General features: G+C 45.6%; 1 protein-coding gene and 1 long non-coding RNA gene across 3 annotated transcripts in view; one reads left to right on the forward strand and one right to left on the reverse strand.

Annotated features, from left to right (window-relative positions):
- Positions 1-16,369, forward strand: part of LOC119973066 — a 40,935-nt gene extending 24,566 nt beyond the window's left edge. The window contains exons 2-3 of the long non-coding RNA XR_005462222.1: positions 7,649-7,738; positions 15,650-16,369. This is a non-coding gene — a long non-coding RNA (uncharacterized LOC119973066). The remainder of the gene's footprint in view (positions 1-7,648; positions 7,739-15,649) is intronic.
- fhit (fragile histidine triad diadenosine triphosphatase) overlaps positions 1-20,669 on the reverse strand; it is a 1,624,435-nt gene that overhangs the window by 1,275,279 nt on the left and 328,487 nt on the right. The gene's annotated exons all lie outside the window — the stretch shown is intronic.

Consider the following 20,669-nt stretch of genomic DNA (forward strand, 5'->3'; position numbering starts at 1 on the left):
TGGGACGGCACTTGGCGACCGTTTTCATGAACGGTGAGAGCAGGTGTGTTTGCGTTCGTGAAAACGGCCGTAAAGGCCTGGGAACTCGGCCCATCGACCAGGGGAGAATCGCTGTTCGCCGTAAAAAACGGCGAGCAGCGATTCGTGTCATGCGGCGGCCGTGGGCGGGGGGGGGGGGGTGGGAGAATAGCGGGAGGTTGGGAAAAATGTCGGGAAGGCCCTCCCGCTATTCTCTGACCCGTCGTGGGCAGCGGAGAATCGCGCCCGTAGTTTCTCCTCAACCTTTAGGGATTAAAAGCCATTGCAAAGCAGCTTCATGGGCTGAATTCTCCATTCCTGAGACTAAGTGCTGACGCCAGGGCAAGATTCGTAGACTTTCACGACAGCAAAACTGCCGCCGAACCTGAACTGATTATTCAGCGACTATAGAGGAGCTAACTCAGACTCCACATGGGACACAATTGATTCCAATGAAAAATGGAGCGGGATTCACCAGACCAATGATTGACACTCTGGAGGCTGACAAGTTGCAGGCGCATATACACATTACAATCCCGACACACACTCATCCCAGCCAACAGACTGGAGCGCGCTCATACAGCTGATGGGTCGGCTGGGGCCAGAGGGCACTGGGTCAGGACTGCTAATGTGGCAAACATGCTTACTTTATGTGTATTCCAGACTGCATTGACATCGCTGTCGCGTTGACGAAGAATTGCGATTTGACGTCAAATCGACGCCCACCTCAATTTTGATGTCGGAACCTATTCTACGTCCAATCGTGTTTCCTGTTTTTGGCCTCAGCCAACTGAGAATCCCGCCCACTGTGTTTTGGATTAGTTGGAGGAATATATTGGAAACTGGAATAAAGGGGCATTCTCACCAACTTTAACTAGCCTGTCCTTTTTCCTGCTTCTTCATCCTCACTCCGTCGCCATTCTCTCCCATCTGTTAGATAAAGTGGTCAAGAAGTCATACGGCATGCTGGCCTTCAATGGTTGAGGTATTGAATATATAAATTGGCAAGTCATGTTGCAGCTGTGCAGGAACTTACATCAACCTCATTTGGAATATTGTGTACAATTCTGGTTGTCACACTATCAGAGGGTGGTGGATGCTTTGGAGAGGGTACAGAAGCGGTTTACTAGAATGTCGCCTGGAATGGAGGGCATTATCTATAAGGAGAGGTTACATAAACTCGATCTGTTCTCACTGCAACGATGAAGGTTAAGAGGCGACCTGGTAGAGGTCTACAAAATTATGAGTGGCATGGGCAGAGTGGATAGTCAGATGCTCTTTCCTAGGTTAGGAGAGTCAAGTACTAGGGGACATAGGTTTAAAGTGCGTGGAAAAATTTAGAACAGATGTGTGAGGCGTGATTTTTACACAGAGGGTTGTAAATATATGAAACCCGCTGCCTGGGGAGGTGGAGGGAGCAGGTACGATACGGCATTTAAGGGGCATCAAGACAAATATTTGAATAGGGTGGGAATGGAAGGGGCAGGTACCATGGTCGGCGCAGGCTTGGAAGGCCGAAGGGCCTGTTCTTGTGCTGTATTGTTCTTTGTTCTATCAAATACCTGTTAAAATTACGAGTGAGTTAAAAAAGTCAATTTCTAAATAATTGTAAAATCTTGATTTCAACCTCTTCTATTGCTTTCATAATATTCTAGAATCCCTGCAGTGCACAAGGAAGCCATTCGGCCCATCGGGTCGCACGACCCTTCGAAAGATCACCCTACCTAGGTCCAATACCTCGCCCTATCCCTGTAAATCCACCGAGACCCAATACCCCGCTCTATTCCCGTGAACCTACCTAAGTTTTGAACAATTAGGAGCAATGAAGCATGGTCAATCCACCTGCCCTGCAAGTCTTTGGACTGCGGGAGTAAACTGGAGCACCCAAAGGAAACCCATGCAGACATGGAGAGAGCTCCACACAGACAGTCACCCGGGATCGGAATTGAACCCAGGTCCCTGGCACTGTGAGATGGCAATGCGAACCACTGTGCCACTGTGCCGCCCCACAGTTACACATATACAGCATTTAAAAACATATTTTTAGTAGGTTTTCCTTTTTGTACAAAGTAAAGATGAACCTGAACATATATTACATCGGTTGCCACTCACTATATACATCCTTCCCCTATCCCCCTTCCTACCCCTTTTTTTCCCGATTGAGTCTGTTGTTCTTCTGTGGATGCCCCCCTCCATCTGGCTCATTGGCTTTTAGCTACAAATAGGTTTTGGAACAGATTGGTGAATGGCTCCCACATTTTGTGGAAGACCTCTTCTGACACCAGGATGGCGAATTTGATTTTCTCCATTTGGAGAAATTCTGATAGGTCGGACAGCCAGTCCACAGCTTTGGATGGTGCTGCTGATCACCAGCAGAGCATGACTCTCCAGCAGTCCATTAGGCAGGCAAACGCAAGGAAGTCAGCCCTCCTTCCCATAAAGAGTTCTGGCTGGTCTGATACCCCGAAGACTGCCACTCATGGGCATGGCTCCAACCTCATCTCCACAACTTGGACTTTGCCTCGACTAACGCTGTCCAGAAACTAACAAGTATGGGACATAACTGGAACATGTGACCGGACCTCCTTGGCACTGTTCACGTTTGTCCTCCACCTCCGGGAAGAACCTGCTCATTCAGGTTCTGGTTAGGTGTGCTCTAGTTACCACTTTCAGCTGCATTAGACAAGTGGAAGTGGAGTTGACCCTGTGCAGTGCTTCGCTCCAGAATCCCCACCCTAGTTCAAACCCTAAGTCCTTCTCCCATTTTTCTCTTGTCTCGTCCAGTGATGAGCATGCCCTTCCCAGGATTAGTCAATACAGGTCGCCGCAGTTTCCCCTCCCTCGAATGTCCGCGTCCAGCAGGTCCTCTAATAGCGATTGTTGTGGTGGCCGTGGGTATGTCTTTGTATCCCTACATAATAAATTTTTAATTTGTAGATACCTTAATTAATTTTGCTCGGTCAGTTGGAAGCTCTCTGTCAGTTCCTTTACTGTTGTCTGTGTTGTCTAACAGAAGCCCTGAACTGCCAACGTCACCCCGTCCTGTCCCCATCTTTTGAAGGTGGTGTCCATTGTGGCTGGCGCGACCCTGTGGTTGTTGCAGATGGGGGCCTTAATGGACATCTCGGTTGGACTGAAGTGTGTCATAGCTGATTCCACGAGTGTGGATATCACCACTGGATTCGTTGAGTGTCTAGCCAGTGTGGATGGGTGCGCTGCCATCACCAGGGCCGGAAGGGACATCCCCATGCGGGAATCCTCCTCTATTCTTACCCACTTGGCCTCCGATTCCTTTATCCCTTTATGCTTTTCACTGTTGCTACCAAGTGGTAATATTGCAGGTCTGGGAGGGCTAGGCCCCCTCATGCTTCTCGTTCTTTGCAGGACTTCTTTGGGTATTCTTGGGTTCTATCCCCCCCACTCCCCCACAAACGCCATGATCAATTTTTCCACTGAGTTGAAAAAGGCTTTGGGGGTGCAGATCAGTATGGATTTGAATAGGAAGAGGAACATGGGCAGTACGTTCATCTTGATCATCTGCACTCTCCCTGCCAGGGAGAGTGGGAGTGTGTCCCACCTTTGCAGGTCCTTTTTAACTTCCTCCACCAGGCTGGTCAGTTGATGCTTTCCATGACTTCTCCCAATTCTGGTGGTGCTTCCAGCCCCCACATCCTATCCTTCCCCATGTGGTGAATGTAATTCACACTGTAATATATATGATACCATATTATTGCCAGACCACTAGGGGGAGTAGCACTGGGAATGCATAGGAGTTTGTACAGGGCTCCACCCTTGGCTCCGCCCACGGCTCCTCCCCCTGGACTGCTGTATAAAGATCGATGCCCAGAGCCAGCCGACCAGTTCATCCAGGGTTCATCGTGTTACAGGCTGGCTCTGATGTAAGTAGATTAAAACCACTCTTCATATCTTAAAGCACGTGTCTCGTGAATTGATGGTCTCATCACCCCACAACTGGTATGTCAAGCCCATTGAGGAACTTTTTCATCCCCAAGTCCCCTGCGGGGGGCTCGGAGGTGTACAGCCCCCGGTAGAAGGCCTCAAATGCCTCGTTGACCTATTCTGGCTCCGCTACTAGTTTGCTTCTGCTCATTCCTACCTGAGCTATTTCCTTCGTGGCTGCCTGCTTTCTCTGCTGGTGAGCCAGCAGGTGGCTGGCTTTGTCTCTGTGCTCGTAAAGGGTCCACCATGCCTGGCGGATTTGCTGCAATGCATTCCTCGTGGAGAGCAGGTCAAAGTCCATTCGTCGCTTCCTCCTCTCCACAGAAGCTCTACAAAGTCAGAACTTTGGAGTGTTGCCGGTCTACCTCCAGTATGGAGTCAATTAGCTGTTGCCTAGCTGCCCTCTCTTACCTGGCTCTCAGCGCTTTGTAAGCAATAATTTCCTCGCTGATCAGGTGAGACCTCCCCGTTCTGGTTACTAGTAATATGGCCTGTGATATTTTCTTACAGAAAGCCTTTTCGGCCAGGAGGGCTGTGGCCAATCTCCATTGGGGGGGGGGGGGGGGGGGGGGGGGGGGGGGGGGGAGGGGGGGGGGGGGCATTGGGCACAGCACGTCTCCAACCTCACATCCATGTAAGGTGGAGCATGGTCGGAGATGACAATCTCTGAGTATTCTGCCCTTACTTTCCCTGGAAGCACCGATTCCCCCATTACAAAGAAGTCAATTCAGGTGGATATGACATGTTCCTGGGAGAAGGAGAACTCCTTCTCCCCTGGGTGGGTGAACTGCCATAGATCCACTGCCCCCATCTGCTCCATAAATATGCCTAGTTCTTTCGCCATGTTGGAGGTACTCCCTGTTTTGGGGTTCGACCTGAATGTCAGTGAGTCCTGTTCACAATTAAAGTCTCTCCCCATGATAGGTTGGTGTGTGTCGACATCAGAGATTTTCGCCATGGTCTTATTTAAAAACTCCAAGTTGTCCCAGTTGGGTGGGGACACGCTGACCAGGATCACAGGTGTCCCATGCAGGACACCGCTGACCATGACATACCGTCCCCCTGGGTCATCGTCACAGTAAACATCGTCCTCTTATTTAAAAATATGGCTACCCCCCTGGCTCTTGTCCCATAGCAGGAATGTTAGGCCTGGTCCCACCCAACTCTTCTTTACCTGCAGTTGGTCCTTCTCCCTCAGGTGTGTCTCTTGGAGGAAGACTATGTCAGCTTTCATAGTTTTCAGGCGAAGACTCTGGATCTTTCACTTGGCCGTAGAATCCCCCTGATGTTCCTAGTCACTATCCTCATGGGGGGGAGGATTTGTTACGCCCTCCCTCCTGCGGGATCAACCATACTTACCTTGCAGATGCGCCCTTGCACTCTGGGTTTTCCCTGTGTTGTTGGGACATCCAAAAGGGCCACATCAGCGTTCTCACCAAGTTTCCGGGCCCCTGTGCTCAGGGGTTTCTCTTTGACCAGGGGCCACCGAACATGGCCGGCAACTGTGTGTACGCCATTGGTGAGTCCTTGCACTCTGGTTGTTCAGGGACTGTGCTAAGTGGCTGCTGGAATGTGACCCAGAGTTTAGCTGGGTACAGCACCCCAGATTTGACTCGGCTTTTGTACACGGCCACCTTCGCCGGGTTGAAATCTGCTGGCGCTAGGCTCAGTCCATCCCAATGTCCTGGTAAATCCTGATCTGGTGGCCTTTCCATTTGCAGATCCTTGTCTACCTGTTCCAGCACGAGATTCTTTCCCGATCTTGGTACCGGTGTGCATTGGCGATTATCACCCTCGGCTGCTTTCTGGCCTTGGTTTTTGGCTGGAACGGCCAGTGGGCTCTGTCTATTTTTGGCGGGTTGGGGAAGCTGTCCCTTCCCACCAGGTTTCCCAGCATCTGGGCCACATCGTCACGTCAGTGGCGTATCTGCCTTAGATCCCTTTCGGCAGACCCACGATTCTGGTGCCATGAGCGGTTCTCCTGGTCCTCTATTTTCCCCTTTAGACTCCCCTGCACGTGACTAACCTTGCTATTTCTGTCTCCAGGGTGGTGATATGGCCACTCTGGTCTGTTGAGGTTTTTTCTCATTCTTTTATGGTGTTCCCATGTCTCTCTGCCTTGTCTCAGGCCACCTGCATGGTTGCCATGGCCTCTTCGACTGCCACCCTGACCGCAGCTTAGATATCTGTCTTGATCTCTTCCCTGAATTCTCTTAGTTTCCTGGAGAGGAACATCCTCCATCTGCTCTCTGGTGAGGATGAACCTCGTGTGCGGCTTGCTGGCCCTTCTCGCTGTGGTGTGGCTGGTGCCTCATCGCCTCGCTGCTTGTTTCTCTTGGTTTCTCCCGTTTCTCATCTCCTTTCGGCCTCTGGAGTTACAATTGCTCAACGAACTTTCTTGTGTATTATTGGCTAGGGTTAGGGGATACTTTTTTCTCCTGTTTTAATGAGCTATTTTGGGTAGAAGCACCTGTTTTCGGGTTCGCAAGAGGAAAGCCACCTGATGTGTGACTTCTCAGCACATCCCCATTACCAGAAGTCACACATATAGATAGTTACCTGCAGGATATGTTACATATATAGGAAGTACAGTGGAAATAATTTTCAATCGTCACATAATGTTAGAAGCAATAAAATTGACTGCAATTGCACAGTACTGATTCAATCTTCAATTGTGTTCCAGACTAACACTATCAAATAAGTGCTGTAAATCACAGGCATAGTTAATTGACAGATTTGTACAAGATCTTTCACTGATTTCAATAATTATTTAGATCGATGCAGTTCAAGCATCTGAAAAATGTCAATTGCAGACCATTGATTGATCCCAACTGTGGCACACTTGAAGCTAACTTCTCTAATATCACTTACCCTTGGCGTCCATCACCTCTCCCCCACCTCTTCTGGAGAAACATTCTCTGCTCTCCGAGAGACAACAATTCCCTCACCACACAAAGAGCATCTGACAAACAATCCCAGAATAATCTCTCACCCAATGGTTTCCTTGCCTTTGCTGCCACCCTTACTTGCTGCCCGAACTCTTCATCACTGTCTTCACCTTCCATTTTCCTCTATTCATCCTCGTCCCTCCTCCATTCTCTACCATCTCTCCCAGCTGAGAATTCTGAATTCTCCCTCTGTGTATCCGAACAGGTGCCGGAATGTGGTGATTTGGGGCTTTTCACAGTGACTTCATTGCAGTGATAATGTCAGCCTACTTGCGACATTAAAAAGATTATTATTATTATCTATTCCTTTCCTCCATTCCTATTCCTTACCTCCCTTCCTCTCCCTTAACTCTGTCTGTCCCCTTGCCCTCACTGTCCTTTTGTTCTCTTCTTCTGCTCGGTTTCTGTCCTCTCCCTTTCATCTCACACCTCTTGTCCATCACAATCTTTTCCTTTCCTCTCCCATCCCACTCTCTTCCTCTTTCAATTCTGATTTGGGCCATTCTTTTCCCTTTTGCCCCACCACTCATTCTCCTACTCCTGCTAGTGTTATGTTTTTAGTAATCTCAAAAACATTAAAAAAAAACAAGGGTGAAATTACTTTGCTGCATTTCAAATGTTTGATGTGATAATTAGCAACAATATTAGGTAGGATTTTCTAAATCAGATTGCAAGACAAAACTGAATATTTTTTATTCTTTCATGGGGCGTGGATGTTGCAGGCTGGACCAGCATTTGGTACACATCCACAGAGGGCTGGTAAGAGTCAGCCACATCACTGTGGATCTGAAGCCACATGTAGGCCAGACCAGGTAAGGACAACAGATTTATTTCCTTCAAGGACATTAGTGAACCAGATGGGTTTTTACAACAATGAACAATAGTTTCATGGTCATCATTGACTTTTAATTCCAGATATTTCTTGAATGCAAATTTCACCATCTGCAGTGGCGGGATTTGAACCTGGATCCCCAGAGCATTACTCTGGGTCTTTGGTTGACTTGTCCAGTGACAATACCACCTCCCATAGCCCTAATAGGCCTTTTCCAGTTTTCCTTGGTAAACAGCTTGAACGGCCTGTCTTCAAGTTTCCTGTATTTTAGTATAGCTTACTGCAACCAGATGTGACTTGATTATGACAAAGTACAGACAAATCAACAAAACATCAGTGAAATTACTATATGAGAGATAAGCATCCCAAATTCCACGTTTACTGCTAAGTAACAATATTTTTGGAACTAGCTTTCTCAAAAACTGGTGGAAGCAGAGTTTTTGAATATTTTATGGCAATGCTAGACAGATTCTTGTTAAGCAAGTGGGTGAAAGATTACTGGAGATAGGTGGGAATGTGGAGTTGAGGTTACAAACAGATCAGCCACGATCTTATTGAATGGCCAAACAGGCTTGAGGGATAGAGTGGCCTAATCCTGCTTCTGATTCGTATGTTCATATGTCTCTGGATCAATTTACTCTGTTCTATAAAACTCTCTAAGATACTCTATTTTTATTGTACATTGATAAAATTCAAACACATGACTGCTGCAGGACCCCCTGGGCCATAGCTTCTGGTTAGATTCTAAACCATGTGCATTTCAATTTTGCTGTTGATGATTTCAAGAGTACTTAGTATTGACAAAATGCTAGCCAGATTGATGGAGCAAATCTCTCTGGAGAGTAGGCTTTACTTAGGCCAAGGTAAAATCTGTAACATTGGAGTTTGTCTGCAGTTAATTAACTGATGTTGCATCACCATGCAAACCCTTCATAGCATTGAGTTTACCAATCTATAGATTATCATAGTCCTTAAAACAGATATCTTGTATCATTGAAGTTTGTCTGAAGTTAATTAAGTGATGTTGCATAGCCATGCAAACCCGCCACAGCATTCAGTTTATCAATCTATAGATTATCATAGTTCTTAAAACAAATGTGTTGTTTAAATATTTAATATTTCTTTTTTTAAATAAATTTAGAGTATCCTATTATTTTTTTCCACTTAAGGGACGATTTAGCTTGGCCAATTCACCTACCCTGCACATCTTTGGGTTGTGGGGGTGAAACCCATGCAGACACGGTGAGAATGTGCAAACTCCACACAGCCAATGACCCAGGGCCAGGATCGAACCCGGTCCTCAGCGCCGTAGTCAGCAGTGCCACCATGCTACCCGTATTTGATATTTCTTAACGTCCTTCCAATCTAGTGATAAAAATCATAAACTACTACGGGCGCGATTTAACGGCCGCTTTGTGCCCGACAAGGATCCTTGCGGGCTGGTTAGATCACAGGAGTGGCTCAAATCAAGAACCGCACCAGGCGCCAAGCGGTTTACGATCTAACCAGCCCACTCCCTTTGGTGGGTTCCGGATCCCGTCCAGACGCAGCATGAAGCTAATTGAGGCCAACTAACGGCAATCTCCATCTTTTTAGCAAGATGGAAGTCCGATCTAACGATCACCCATGATCTAACCGACTGCCCAGTGAGAGGTCACGTGGGTGCGATTAGTACTGGTCAACACAAACATAGTGTCACATCACCCGGGGGGGGGGGGGGGGGGGGGGGGGTCTCGCAGGCATTGGAGACTGCTTATTGGTCAGTGACAGGGAAGGATTGCACTCTGGCTCTCCCTCTTGCACCCAGGCACCTTGGTACTGCCAGGCTGACACTTTGGCACTGCCACTGCCAAAGTGCCCAGGTGGCGCTGCCAAGCTAGCAAGGGCACTTCCAGGTTGACAGCACCAAAGAGGGGCCTGAGGGCGGGGTCATGCCCATGAAATGTGGGATGAGAGGTTGCTGATGGCGTCATTGCCTTTTGCTCCAGCAGAGTACTCTTCAAACCCGGTGGTTGTCTCCGCTTTAAAAATATGGAGGCAACTACGTCAGCATTTTAAGCTGGGGTCAGCGATCAAGGAGGGCCCCTATTTGTAAGAACTACTTGTTTGAACCTTCAAAATTGGAAGCCACTTTTAGGGGTGGAAGGGGAAGGGCTGGAAGGAGTGAGTGATTTACTTCTGGAGGGGTGGTTGTAAGCCTAGAGGAGCTGAAATAGAAAGTTGGCGCATTTAGGTACCTCCAGGTTCGAAATTCTGTTCGACAGACGATCCTGACATTTCCGGTGGCGCTGCCTTCAACCTTAATAGATAGGATTCGGAAGAGGGTCGACGTCTGGCATGTACGGATGGATTTTGGGGGAAAGGTTGGTCTCGGTGGAGGGGGGAAGGCTAAATGCGAAAAAGAGCTGGGACCCGTACTGGAGGAAAAGATGTGGAGTGAATTCCTCCGCAGGGTGAACTCCACGTTGAGAATGTGAAGCAAGGGTTAATAGCTAGAACAATCCAGAATTAATGGGACACATTAGTGGAAAGTTACAAATAAGGGAGGTATTATTGAATTTGTGAGCCGACTCATGACTGTAAGCCAAATAGCCTTGAGAAACAAGGAAGATGGCTGGATGACGAAATATGAAATGTGGGAGCCATTGATACTGTGGCTAAACACCTGCTGTTTTTGCTAAAATTGCTATATACTCATGTGCCAATAGATAACTTAAAAGTCTGTAAAATCATGTATCGAAACTATGGCAAAAACAAGCTATGCTTTGCAATGGGGGCAAGCTCAAGTGAATGTAAGGGCCAGCCCCTTAAAAAACATATAAAGACAGGATGTTTTGAGCAAAACTTTGGCACACTCAGAGGTGTTTCCTTGGAATACCTAGAGGGCTGCCCCGATTGCAATAAAGAATATTCTAAAGTATGAACGTGTTCGAGACCGTTTCTTCCGGACTGAGAGACAAGTGAATTAGAGACACATTCTCATTTTGGTGGCAGCGGTGGGATTTCAAAGAGTCTCCGCTGGGACTGGCGGCATAAGTGACTGATCGGGTTCGGGAGCGAAGGAGGAATTGGGCCACCATTGTGAGTAAAGCTTTTGCCACTTTGGTATTCCCCTCCGCTGTACCGTCCACGATTCGGCCCTGCTATCAGCGCTCAGGGACGCTCCTACGAAATCCAGGTCAGTCCGGCGAACTCGTTTAAAGGAGGGAGTGTGACCCCTACAGTAATAGTCACTAGGCATAGTCAGGGACTAGTGCTTTAAGGGAGGGAGTGTGACCCCTACAGTAATAGTCACAGGCACAGTCAGGGACTAGTGCTTTAAAGGGAGGGAGTGTGACCCCTACAGTAATAGTCACAGGCACAGTCAGGGACTAGTGCTTTAAGGGAGGGTGTGTATCCCCTACAGTTATAGCTACAGAAGAGGTTTCGGCATCATCATGACCCTTGCTTTTGTCTAAAAGTGCCCCCGCGATAAGAGGCTTTAGAAGGGTGCGTGATCAACCCTAAGGTAAAATATAACAAGGACGTTATAACCTTGTAGTTAGATAGGCTTGCAGGCACGGATGAGCCTGCCTGAATTGGGCAACGGAGCAGGATAACTCCGTTTAAATTCATGATTGAATAAAGTGGTCCAGGACCATTTCGCCAAATAAACAACAATCGCAAGGATCATTAACTGCCAATAGTGTTAGAGGTGGGTAATACGTTAGATACAACCTCTGATAGTGGAAGCGTGCTTCAAACCTTGTGTGAACAATATCCGGAATATTCCAAGCAACTGAGACAATTGTCAGGAGAATTGCATAAAAATTTAGAAGAAAAATGGCCACTGGCGGAAAACGAATGCATTAAAATTGGGTATAAAATTGACAGAAAGAAATAGTTAAAACAGCCAAGGTCTTAAAAAAAAGGAAGGCACATATGGGAAAAGAACCAAGTCATTAGGCCATCCGCCTTGAATCTGTATATTAATCCATGTGAGTTTAAGCTTAAGTGGGATAAGGTGCTGTCAGGGACTGCGGAGTTCCCAAATCTTATCTCCCAGAATTCTGACATAATAAACTGCTTTGTTACTGATACTCAGGCCTTCGTGTGAATATTTTCACCCCTAACATTTAGTGTAAGTCTGGAAGGATTTGCTGAGCTGGACGCCGCTCGAGCCGGTGGACAAGGCGAGTAGTCAAACCTTTGACCGCCAAAAATTAGAATCACTTGGCAAGGCAGACAGACGGTGAGGTAACATCCAATAAGTCTGATATCAAGGCCAAATGAGTAAAAAAGTCAGTTAAAAAATTTCTTTTTGGTTTTTGAAGAGCAAAATACTCTGGTAAAAAAAACAATGATCAAAGATGGGTTTGATTTCTGTGGAACAGAGAAAAATGGTGAGATACACAGAAGTAAAGATAAGACAAATAAAGTTAGAAGTACAAATGACATAAATTAAACCTTCACACCATTTGGAAGACAGGCTGGTTTAAAGGAATTGAGCTCTAACTCCTTTAAGCATGTCAATAAAGCGAGTAAAGATACTGCAGTACAGATTCTGCAAACTAGCAAAAGACATCACAAAACTGCCAACAATTACGGCCAACGGCTGTCCCGGAATGTCTCAAGGAGAGAAAAAATAATCAAATTAAGTCCAAAAGATCAGAAAGGGGCTAAAACACTCAATTAGTTTTGTTCAGGAATATCTGGGGATGACTAACCCCCCCTCCCAAAACGAAAAAATGGGGAGGAAAATCAATACAAGATTACGGTTAGAAACTTAAGGATGGATACATGTCGAGAATAACTTCAGATCGTTTCAAGCCGTCCAGATAAATTCAGCAGTAATTCAACTCATTTGAAATAAAAGAAAAATAAACATCCAGTAATGTCTCTTTCCAAAAACCGGTTAAATAACGAACATTGAAAATTGAAAGAAAGGATGGGTAATGTCTAAGGTCTCATAGCGGATGGAGATGGCATCATGCCAAGTTCTCACCACTTTCGATTCTGTACAAAAATTTAACCATTTCAGCAAGCAGGTCATCTGCACAAAGAAATATACATCTCTAAGAATAGCTAATGCCTCTAAAATTAATCAGTGGAAATTGAGTTAAATGGAATGACACAGATAACGTTTTCGAAGGAGAATGAAAAATTTTGTTCAGTATTTTAATTGAGCTCCATTTTAGAGAAAGAGTGAGAGGGTTAGAGAGAGAGAGCCAGAGACAGAGAGAGGGACTGATAGAGACAGCGAAAGTTGAGAGAGCGCAAGAGAGCGAGTCAGGGAGAGACAGAGAAGGGGAGGGGTAGTTAGATAAAGAGAAAGAGCGACAAGAGTTCCAGAGACAGACAGAGTTACGTAGAGAGAGAGAGAGAGAGTTTTAGGCATTTAAACTTTGTTCTGAACTATTCACTGTCTCTGTATTCAGACTTTGACTTCAGACCTTGACTTTTAAATGTTTTGTTACGAGCTGTGATTATTTGAAAGCTTCAAATTGTCTACGCATTGTCTTTAAAGATTATAGTTTGAGTACAGTTAACAATTTTTTCTTTTCAAAGGCTATCATTGGCATTTCCAGGGTAATTTTGATACACAGGGAATTTTAATCAGGGTGCAAAATCACGTATGTAAGAATAAGAAAATATTAGTTTTATGGTGTTCAGTGGAGGTTAGGATAGTTGAAATATATATGACAAATATGATCAAGCCGATGTTTCATTAGTTCAGGGTTAAAACTTCCCTGACACAAATAATCATCAGTAGGGTGAAACTAACCTGTCTCACAACACAGATGTTTTAATTATGAGATTGCAGAATTACTTATAAACAACAGATGGGTAAATGAAATATGTCCATGATCAACACAAAATTGGTTCACTGAGTTTCAATAACATATTGTATTTGCTGAAAGACTTGATAACGAGAATTTGGCAGCACTCCAACTTTTACTCCCAGTCCATTTGAGTGAAAAATATAAAAAAAAGTTTAGAGATGCGAATGGCATCATTCCAATTTATCCACCCACTATACGCCCCTTTTTGTCTCTGCAAGACAATTAACCCTTTCAACAAGCTTTTGTGTGTAATCCAGAAGATGTCTTGACACTCCCATGCTGGTTTGCCTGAGCTCTGGTCCTTTTAATTCTGATAAAGTAATGAACAGTCCACACAGCTGAAGATGCATTTTAATTGGAACTTACAAATCTTACGTTTTGAATTTTCATCCTCTTAACGACCCAGACCTGACCATGTTCAGAGATGGAAGTGCTTCCATCGGTGAAAGGGGGGAGCGGTTATCAGGATATGCTATAATCAACCAGGGTGGGGAGACAGTAGAATCAGCAGCATTCGAGACTCCGTTTTCAGCACAGCAAGCAGAATTGTTCGCACTAATACGCGCATGCGCACTAGGAGCAGGCAAAAAAGTAAATATTTATACAGACTCCAGATATGCCTTTGGAGTCGTACATGATTTTGGACAATTATGGAAGAACAGAGGATTCTTAACATCCGCTGGCACCCCAATTTCCCATCAGCAGCTAGTAACCCAATTACTCCAAGCTTTTATGTTCCCAGAAAAGGTAGCAGTGATAAAGTGTACTGTCCATACGAAAGGAAAAACTCCAGTAGATGAAGGAAATAGGCAGGCAGACCACCAAGCAAAAGAAGCCTCCCATTCAAAGGAAATGGTAGTGCCTAAAATGATGAGCCAGACTAAAAGCTCAAAAGACAAGTCTCCCTCTGAAAAACCTATGCCGACATTACTGACGTAATCCAGCTCCAGGAGGACGCTCCTGCTAACGATAAAAAGTTATGGGAAGAACATATGATAAAGAAAGTAAGCTGTGGGTCACCCCAGCAGGGCAGACATGTATGCCCGATGCTTTGGCAGCCTGGGTGGCCGAATGTGTACACTTTGCAACTCACTGTGGTGCTCGCGCTACAGGTGATATATTGTTAAAAACCTGGTGGCATCCCAGACTGCAGGAGATAGCCCAACGAATTAGCAGTTACTGCTTGATATGTCAGCAGTATAACCCTGGGAAGGCTGTCCCCTGTGAGCGGGGGAAAACACCATTGCCCGAGGGTCCCTTTGAGACCCTGCAACTGGACTACATTGAGTTGGAAAGATGCCAGTGTTATAAGCATGTATTAGTGATTGTTGATGTGTTTAGTAAATGGATAGAGGCCTATCCTACTGTAGATAATAAGGCTTCAACTGTAATAAAAGTTTTTATGCGTGAAATTGTACCAAGATTTGGAATTCCCTATCGTTTAAGCTCTGATAATGGACCTCACTTTGTGGGACAGATTAATAAAGAATTCTGCACTCAACTGGGAATTAAACAGCAGTTACACTGCACCTACAGACCCCAGGCAGCTGGGATGGTGGAAAGAGCAAACCAGACTTTAAAGACTAAGCTTTTTAAATTACAAGCAGAGACTGGAGCCACTTGGCTCAAACTATTACCTACTGCACTCTTTCAAATAAGAGCCACCCCAGCAGGAAAGACTCGATTAAGCCCTGCAGAAATCCTGTATGGAAGACCTCTCCACACTCCATGGGATTGTGAGATTCCCCAAGAGGTCCAGTTCCACCACATGACTACAGAAATGGCTAATTACATAATAGCCTTGACTAAAGTATTAAAGAGTCTCCATTTACGAGTACATGCCACGCAAGAGGAAGTGCCACCCTTAGCTAGCTCCGATATTGTACAACCAGGAGATCATGTGATGATCCGCAATTGGACACGGAAGGGTTGGAACCACGTTGGGAAGGACCGTTCCAAGTTCTCCTAACCACCCCCACGGCAGTCAAAGTTGAAGGACGCAATGCGTGGATTCACACCCACCACTGTAAGCTAGTGAAGTTTTCGTGATTATTAACTCTCGTTTTAAGTTTTAGGTACAAACGACCTTACTCGGACTAGGAGCAGGACCCCACGATGAAGCTGCTCTTTTTACTAGTGATCCTCGCCAGCGCCATCCAGTTTACATTCACTAGCGGCCGGCGATGTAGACCCGGTGGACGAATTCTGCACCCTTGTCGTGAGGACACCTTTAGCTGTGCCAACAGCACCACAGATGAGACCTTGTGGACGGCGACCCCGGTAGATACCTGCACTACCATCATTCATCAAGACGAGCAGAAGCCTTGGTTCCTGACTACCCACAGATCCCTGACCTGCGATCGCTACGCATGCCGGTGGGACCACCGGTGTACGAGGAAAGGCAAGCCACGAGTTCCTGAATGTAAGACTATTCATACTCACCCGTCCACCAGGAGGAAGCGGGCAGCGCACCATGTGACTGTGAATTCATTCCTGTTTATGTCTTATACTTATGCAAAGAAATTGAATGTCTCCTCTTGTTGGGTATGTACGCATGTTCCTAGCCATGCCCATGGGGGTATTCCTTTGGTCCCTCATTCCTATTTGATCGAGGAGGTCGCAGAATGGGCTCTGCGACGTAATCACACCGATCCTGATAATGATACACAAGATATGATAGTTGCCGATCGGCCGGGTTCAATATGAACAGGTTTAAAGGATGGTGGTGGCCGAAATTTACTGTAACCCGTCAGCCGCCCTACCTGATCCTCCCCAAGTATGCTAAATTTCCAGAAGGTAGTATATGTTTTAAAAAGGATCATGCCAATGGGACCCACCCGGTAGGTAACAGCCAATGTAACCAGACCTTGATTTGGCAACCACCCATAACTAATCTTACACAAAAAGGCTTGTTCACCTTTAATTGGTCAGCAATAGAAAACCATACTAGTGGCAGCCCCTGGAGGGGGGAGCCGACTAGAATCATGATGATGGATGCCAAGGGGAACTTGACCTCGTACAATGATACCTATTTTATATGCAGACATAAAGCATATCCCTGGTTGCAGGAAAATTGGTCGGGTTCTTGCTATATGGGCTTTGTAGTCCCTGGCATCACCCATTATACAGATCTATCCAAACATCCCCATGCCCGAACCATTAGGTCCCTTGTGCCTTGGGAGGTGATAGCTACTGTCCTTTGGCCGCAGTTCGGCAGTATTAGATCTCTCCAAAAAGTCACCAAGCTGCGGGATATATTGGAGCAGGTGGATAATGATACCGTGGAAGGACTCAGTGAGCTCAACACAGAGTTAGTAGCTGTTCGGACGGTTGCCTTCCAGAACCGCATGGCTCTAGACTACCTCCTCGCCAGCGAGGGAGGTGCATGTGCTGTAGTGGGTTCTGAGTGCTGTACATATCCCTGATAGCTCGGAGAACATTACTCACCTAGTGGACCACATTAAGGATGGGGTAAAGTCCTCCTCGAACGACTGGTGGGGATGGCTGTGGTCTAGTTCCTGGACCACCTATCTGTTTCATGGACTTATTATCTTTATCGTTATTTGCCTTTTGCTATGTATCATTGTAACCTGTGTTAAATGCTTTTGTAATCGTTTAGGCGCCTCTGTGATGCCACAGATGCTGCAGCGGCTTTCCCAGTTAGACAAGCAGGACTTAGTAGATGCCGGAAATGTGTATGAGGACATTGGACCAAAGGATGATTTCCCGGAGGAATTCCTCAGACTCTCAAGGATAAGTGCCTGAGGGCTGTGTGATCATGGAATGATCAAAGGGGGGAATGAGAATGTGAAGCAAGGGTTAATAGCTAGAACAATCCAGAATTAATGGGACACATTAGCGGAAAGTTACAAATAAGGGAGTTATTATTGAATTTGTGAGCCGACTCATGACTGTAAGCCAAATAGCCTTGAGAAACAAGGAAGATGGCTGGATGACGAAATATGAAATGTGGGAGCCATTGATACTGTGGCTAAACACCTGCTGTTTTTGCTAAAATTGCTATATACTCATGTGCCAATAGATAACTTAAAAGTCTGTAAAATCATGTATCGAAACTATGGCAAAAACAAGCTATGCTTTGTAATGGGGGCAAGCTCAAGTGAATGTAAGGGCCAGCCCCTTAAAAAACATATAAAGACAGGATGTTTTGAGCAAAACTTCGCACACTCAGAGGTGTTTCTTTGGAATACCTAGAGGGCTGCCCCGATTGCAATAAAGAATATTCTAAAGTACGAACGTGTTCGAGAACGTTTCTTCCGGACTGAGAGACAAGTGAATTAGAGACACATTCACAACGTCGTCCTGTGCGAGGCTGAGTCTGATCCAGCTCAAGGTAGGCACCTCACCCAGGCCAGAATGAGTTGTTTCTTTGAGGGGATTGATTATAGGTGCGAGCACTGACGAGAAGGCCTGCGAACCACATACACGCATGTCCCGAACATGTCCAAAGTTTGTGCGCTTTTGGGTCTCTTTTTTCAGCACCATATCAGCAATCTTGAATATTGAGTTGGAGCCCTGTCCTTCAGCGGCTATATTCGGGGTATCAGAGCGGACAAAGCTGCAAATGGGTGCAGGGGCAGATGTTCTAGTATTCACCTTGCTAGCTACTCCTAAGTGAATCCTCCTGAATTGGAGACTGGTGACGCCACCTGCCTCCCCGACGAGGTTAGGTGACTTAATGGAGTTTTTTGCATCTCGAGAAGGTCAAATATACCATGAAGGGGTTAACTGAAAGGTTCAACTCTTGATATTGTACTTAAGGAATTGGTCACTGTTAGCTGTTGAGGAGAGGAGGAAACGGACTAAGGGGAGGGGGTTACTAGGTTATTGTTTTTATTATTTTGTTTATTGCTGTTGTTTGCAATTCTTGTACTTTTTGTATTCCATGGATTTAAAATGATACAAGTTGAATAAAAATATCTTTTTTTTAAATCCCAGCACAGAGGGATCTCGGTGTCTCCACACAAGAATCACAAAGCTAATTGCAAGTACAGAAAACAAGTCGCAAGGCAAATGGAATGGCAGCTATTATGTCAAGGGAAATGAAGTATAAAGATAGGAAAATCCTGCTGCAACAGCACATAAAAGCAAATTACTGCGGATGCTGGAATCTGAAACCAAAGAGAGGGTTATCCGAACTAGAAACGTTAGCTCTTTTCTCTCCCTACAGATGCTGCCAGACCCAGTGTATTGCACACAGTTTTGGCCTCCTTAAAAAGGAGGGGCTTCCTTGCATTCTAAGCAGTTTAGAGAATGTTCATTGGCTGATTCCTGGGATGAAGGAGTTGCCATTTGAAGAAAGGTTGGGGGGGGGGAGGGGTTTGAACCTATACTCATTGACGTTCAGAAGAATAGGAGGTGATCTTTCTAAGACATAAGAAATTCTGAGGAGGCAAATGTTTTCTAGTGGGGTAGAGTCTAAAACTAGGGAGCACTGTTTAATAATGGGTCTCCCATTTAAGATAGAGATGAGGAGGAGTTTATTCTCTCTGAGTAGCATTAATCTCTGATGTTCTGTAACACAGAGACAGTGGAGGCTGGTATGACCGTGCCTAAAGGAAGGTGTCCACGTCGGGTTGCAGGATAAACAGGTTTATTGACATTTAGTATAGAGACTTTCATACAATCTACTCCTCCAAGTGAGTACTGGCCGGTTGTGACGCGGCTGGCTTTGTACCACAAGTGCTCGGAGTCCCCCCCCCTTTCAGCGGGGGGAGCGCATATTCTCCACGGGCTTCTGGGAAAACTAGATCCCCAACTCTGTAAGCTTTTGTCAAGCCCACAATAAACTGGGTCATTCAAGGCTGAATTAGACAGATGTTTGATCTACAAGGGAGTAAAGGGTTTTTGGGGGCAGGCAGCAAAGTGGAATTATGGCCATATTCGGATCAGCCATGATCTTACTGAATGGTGGAGGAGGCTCAAGGGCTAAATCGCTGAGTCCTTCTCCAATTTCTCATGGTCTTTTGTTTGTTTTTGCTCTCGACCCAACAAGTGCTACTTTCATTGGTTTAACTCATAACCTCCAATTTTTCAGAGGTTTTCTCACTTTCTCATAAATTGGCACTTGTCAGTAATGATCCGAGACAACTTTAGGGATTGGCAGTGCAGTTGTTCCTTTGTCGCTCTGAGTTGAAAAAGTAGCTTCCAACATTGGAAAGCAACATAATACAAAACACAAGCAATTATTAAATAACGTTCATTGGGAACTATACTGTGTTTTGGATATATTAAGAAAGAATGAACAGTTACAAGAATTCTAACTTGTATGAATATCGTTGTAGGCTTATTGAAAAAAGATAAACATGTGCTGGTCAGAGTGAAAATAGCAGGATATATTGGATGAATATTGGCTGAAGAGTTGGTGTGAGGGGGAGGGTTTCAGATTTATGGGGCATGAGACCAGTTCTGGGGAAGGTCAACTAGTACAAACTGGACAGGTTTAACCTGGGCAGGACCAGACTGATGTCCTGGGGGGGAGCATTTGCTAGAGTGGTTGGGAAGGGTGTAAACTAAAATGGCAGGGGGATGGGAACCTATTCAAGGAATCGGAGGAGGAGAAAACAAGGACAAAAATAAAAGACAGAAAAGGGAATAAGAAAAGGATAGGCTGAGAAAACAAGAGTCAGATTCAAATAGGGCACAATGAAAAATATTGGGAGCGCGACAAGTGATGTCAAAAAGATAAGCTTAAAGGCTTTGTGCCTTAACGCGTGGAGCATTTGCAATAAAGCGGAGGAACTAATCGCGCAAATAAACGTAAGAGGCGTCAGAATGTGGTGACTAGAGGCTTTCCAGAGTAACTTCATACTTGTGACAATAAAAGGTTATTCTTATTATTATTAAATGGGTATGATATAATTGGGATCACGGAGACATGGCTGCAGGGTGACCAGGAATGCGAACTCAATTTCCAGGGGAATTCAGAATTTAGGAATGACAGACAAAAAGGAAACGTAGGGGGGTAGTGGCTGTGCTGGTTAAAGAGGAAATTGACGCAGTAGTGGGGAAGGATATTAGCTCTGAGAATGTAGAATCTGTAGGGTAGAGGCAGAGCTGAGAAACACC

This window comes from Scyliorhinus canicula, chromosome 11, assembly GCF_902713615.1.
Source record: "Scyliorhinus canicula chromosome 11, sScyCan1.1, whole genome shotgun sequence".
In the NCBI taxonomy this organism is placed as follows: Eukaryota; Metazoa; Chordata; class Chondrichthyes; order Carcharhiniformes; family Scyliorhinidae; genus Scyliorhinus; species Scyliorhinus canicula.